This window comes from Bombus terrestris, unplaced genomic scaffold (genome assembly GCF_910591885.1).
Source record: "Bombus terrestris unplaced genomic scaffold, iyBomTerr1.2, whole genome shotgun sequence".
Classification (NCBI taxonomy): Eukaryota; Metazoa; Arthropoda; class Insecta; order Hymenoptera; family Apidae; genus Bombus; species Bombus terrestris.
In genome coordinates, this window is record NW_025963740.1 from 1 (window position 1) to 5,000 (window position 5,000).

Genomic DNA, 5,000 nt, shown 5'->3' on the forward strand with positions numbered 1-5,000 from the left:
AATCGAAACTTTGTAGAAGGTCTTGGGGACGAAAAAAACGCTTAATCCCGACGTAAAACGTCGAGATACATCGATTTGTGCAAAAATATTCCTACCTTGTGACACTTTTAAGCGAGATAACTCGAAAAAACCTTTTCGGTCTTTTCGCACCGGCCGAACTTGTTCAAAGTCCCAACGTCCCGTCGCATAATTCCGTTTCTAAAAAACGTTCCAGCGACCATATAAACGTTTAATCCCGACGTAAAACGTCGAGATAAGTCGATTTATGCAAAAATATTCGTACCTTGTGACACTTTTAAGCGAGATAATTGGTAAAAACCGGTTCGATATCGAAATTTTTCCAAGTCCCAACGAAAAAATCGAAACTTTGTAGAAGGTCTTGGGGACGAAAAAAACGCTTAATCCCGACGTAAAACGTCGAGATACATCGATTTGTGCAAAAATATTCCTACCTTGTAACACTTTTAAGCGAGATAACTCGAAAAAACCTTTTCGGTCTTTTCGCACCGGCCGAACTTGTTCAAAGTCCCAACGTCCCGTCGCATAATTCCGTTTCTAGAAAACGTTCCAGCGACCATATAAACGTTTAATCCCGACGTAAAACGTCGAGATACGTCGATTTATGCAAAAATATTCGTACCTTGTGACACTTTTAAGCGAGATAATTGGTAAAAACCGGTTCGATATCGAAATTTTTCCAAGTCCCAACGAAAAAATCGAAACTTTGTAGAAGGTCTTGGGGACGAAAAAAACGCTTAATCCCGACGTAAAACGTCGAGATACATCGATTTGTGCAAAAATATTCCTACCTTGTGACACTTTTAAGCGAGATAACTCGAAAAAACCTTTTCGGTCTTTTCGCACCGGCCGAACTTGTTCAAAGTCCCAACGTCGCGTCGCATAATTCCGTTTCTAAAAAACGTTCCAGCGACCATATAAACGTTTAATCCCGACGTAAAACGTCGAGATAAGTCGATTTATGCAAAAATATTCGTACCTTGTGACACTTTTAAGCGAGATAATTGGTAAAAACCGGTTCGATATCGAAATTTTTCCAAGTCCCAACGAAAAAATCGAAACTTTGTAGAAGGTCTTGGGGACGAAAAAAACGCTTAATCCCGACGTAAAACGTCGAGATACATCGATTTGTGCAAAAATATTCCTACCTTGTAACACTTTTAAGCGAGATAACTCGAAAAAACCTTTTCGGTCTTTTCGCACCGGCCGAACTTGTTCAAAGTCCCAACGTCCCGTCGCATAATTCCGTTTCTAGAAAACGTTCCAGCGACCATATAAACGTTTAATCCCGACGTAAAACGTCGAGATACGTCGATTTATGCAAAAATATTCGTACCTTGTGACACTTTTAAGCGAGATAATTGGAAAAAACCGGTTCGATATCGAAATTTTTCCAAGTCCCAACGAAAAAATCGAAACTTTGTAGAAGGTCTTGGGGACGAAAAAAACGCTTAATCCCGACGTAAAACGTCGAGATACATCGATTTGTGCAAAAATATTCCTACCTTGTAACACTTTTAAGCGAGATAACTCGAAAAAACCTTTTCGGTCTTTTCGCACCGGCCGAACTTGTTCAAAGTCCCAACGTCCCGTCGCATAATTCCGTTTCTAGAAAACGTTCCAGCGACCATATAAACGTTTAATCCCGACGTAAAACGTCGAGATACGTCGATTTATGCAAAAATATTCGTACCTTGTGACACTTTTAAGCGAGATAATTGGTAAAAACCGGTTCGATATCGAAATTTTTCCAAGTCCCAACGAAAAAATCGAAACTTTGTAGAAGGTCTTGGGGACGAAAAAAACGCTTAATCCCGACGTAAAACGTCGAGATACATCGATTTGTGCAAAAATATTCCTACCTTGTGACACTTTTAAGCGAGATAACTCGAAAAAACCTTTTCGGTCTTTTCGCACCGGCCGAACTTGTTCAAAGTCCCAACGTCCCGTCGCATAATTCCGTTTCTAGAAAACGTTCCAGCGACCATATAAACGTTTAATCCCGACGTAAAACGTCGAGATACGTCGATTTATGCAAAAATATTCGTACCTTGTGACACTTTTAAGCGAGATAATTGGTAAAAACCGGTTCGATATCGAAATTTTTCCAAGTCCCAACGAAAAAATCGAAACTTTGTAGAAGGTCTTGGGGACGAAAAAAACGCTTAATCCCGACGTAAAACGTCGAGATACATCGATTTGTGCAAAAATATTCCTACCTTGTGACACTTTTAAGCGAGATAACTCGAAAAAACCTTTTCGGTCTTTTCGCACCGGCCGAACTTGTTCAAAGTCCCAACGTCGCGTCGCATAATTCCGTTTCTAAAAAACGTTCCAGCGACCATATAAACGTTTAATCCCGACGTAAAACGTCGAGATACGTCGATTTATGCAAAAATATTCGTACCTTGTGACACTTTTAAGCGAGATAATTGGAAAAAACCGGTTCGATATCGAAATTTTTCCAAGTCCCAACGAAAAAATCGAAACTTTGTAGAAGGTCTTGGGGACGAAAAAAACGCTTAATCCCGACGTAAAACGTCGAGATACATCGATTTGTGCAAAAATATTCCTACCTTGTGACACTTTTAAGCGAGATAACTCGAAAAAACCTTTTCGGTCTTTTCGCACCGGCCGAACTTGTTCAAAGTCCCAACGTCGCGTCGCATAATTCCGTTTCTAAAAAACGTTCCAGCGACCATATAAACGTTTAATCCCGACGTAAAACGTCGAGATAAGTCGATTTATGCAAAAATATTCGTACCTTGTGACACTTTTAAGCGAGATAATTGGTAAAAACCGGTTCGATATCGAAATTTTTCCAAGTCCCAACGAAAAAATCGAAACTTTGTAGAAGGTCTTGGGGACGAAAAAAACGCTTAATCCCGACGTAAAACGTCGAGATACATCGATTTGTGCAAAAATATTCCTACCTTGTGACACTTTTAAGCGAGATAACTCGAAAAAACCTTTTCGGTCTTTTCGCACCGGCCGAACTTGTTCAAAGTCCCAACGTCGCGTCGCATAATTCCGTTTCTAAAAAACGTTCCAGCGACCATATAAACGTTTAATCCCGACGTAAAACGTCGAGATACGTCGATTTATGCAAAAATATTCGTACCTTGTGACACTTTTAAGCGAGATAATTGGAAAAAACCGGTTCGATATCGAAATTTTTCCAAGTCCCAACGAAAAAATCGAAACTTTGTAGAAGGTCTTGGGGACGAAAAAAACGCTTAATCCCGACGTAAAACGTCGAGATACATCGATTTGTGCAAAAATATTCCTACCTTGTGACACTTTTTAGCGAGATAATTGGTAAAAACCGGTTCGATATCGAAATTTTTCCAAGTCCCAATGTGCAAATCGAAACTTTTCAGAACGTTTCAAGATCAAAATTAACGCTTAATCCCGATGTATTTAATAAGAATATATCGATTTATGCAAGAATATTCGTACCTTCTAACGCTTTTTGAGGAATTATTTCGAAAGGAACATTCGGCCTTTTCGTACCGGAGCCAGAAAAATTTCAAAGTTCCAACGTCCCAGTCAGCTAGGTCCGGTGGAAAAAATTTGTTAAAAAAATAAAAAGAAACCGTTACGTTCCGCTAGACGACGTCGAACAATAACGATTTCTATAAAAATTTCCATACCTCGTAACGCGTTTTGAGGAGTTATTTCGAAAGGAACATTCGGCCTTTTCGTACCGGAGCCAGAAAAATTTCAAAGTTCCAACGTCCCAGTCAGCTAGGTCCGGTGGAAAAAATTTGTTAAAAAAATAAAAAGAAACCGTTACGTTCCGCTAGACGACGTCGAACAATAACGATTTCTATAAAAATATCCATACCTCGTAACGCGTTTTGAGGAGTTATTTCTAAAGGAACGTTCGGCCTTTTCGTACCGGGGCGAGAGATATTTCAAAGTTCCAACGTCCCAGTCACCTAGGTCCGGAGGGTGAAATTTTTCAAAAAAATAAAACGAAACCGTTACGTTCGACCAGATGACGTCGAACTGTAACGATTTCAATAAAAATTTCCACACCTCGTAACGCACTTTAAGGAGTTATTTCGAAATTTAAGGAGTTATTGCGATTATTTCAAAGTCCTCGCGGTACCACGTCGGAACGCGATACGCTCTTACGCGTTGCTCGCTCGCTCCGCTCGCTCGAAAAAAAATATAGACCAACCCAAAACCAATCTCTTTCGCGTTCGTTCTTCGATCTCGTTCGAATCTCGGTTCGAACGCGATCGGGAACGGTTTTGGGTTAGGCTAGAATCGTACGAGCGAGCGCAGCAAGCGAGCAACGATCGAAATTTCCACGCTGTAAGCGTACTAGATATTTTCCTATCCCTGTACGTTTTTTTTATCCGTCGTACTCTCTCCGATAGAAGGAGAAACGAAACGTAAAAAAAGTGGAAACGAAACGAGAAGAAACGTTCGACTGCGTGCGCGCGCACCTTGTACTTTAAAAGATTGTTACGTACTCCGCCACATACCCGCAAGCGAGGGGTTGCGCGCGCAGCGCTAGCGCGAGCGTCCAAGTCCAGCGGCGTATTGCTTTGCGTTCGTACGTGTCGTTATTCCATTGGAATAAAAAAAATCGCTACGTACGATCATCGTGCTTCGGCACGGCCGTACGTAGCGAAGTAGATTTTTTTAGCGCATGGGACTAAGCCGAGCGACGTATTGCCTTCTATTCGTGCGTGTCGTTATTTTATTTAATCGAAAAAAAACCGCTACGTACGAACATCGTGCCCATACACGGCCGTACGTAGCGAGATTTATTTTTCGAGCGCCCGCGACCAAGTCCAGCGGCGTATTGCTTTTTATTTTTGACTTGGAAAAAAAATCGCTACGTACGAACATCGTGCATATGCACTGTGCCGTACGTAGCGAGATTTATTTTTCGAGCTAAGTCCAGCGGCGTATTGCTTTTTATTTGGACTTAAAAAAAAAAATCGCTACGTACGACGATCGTGCGT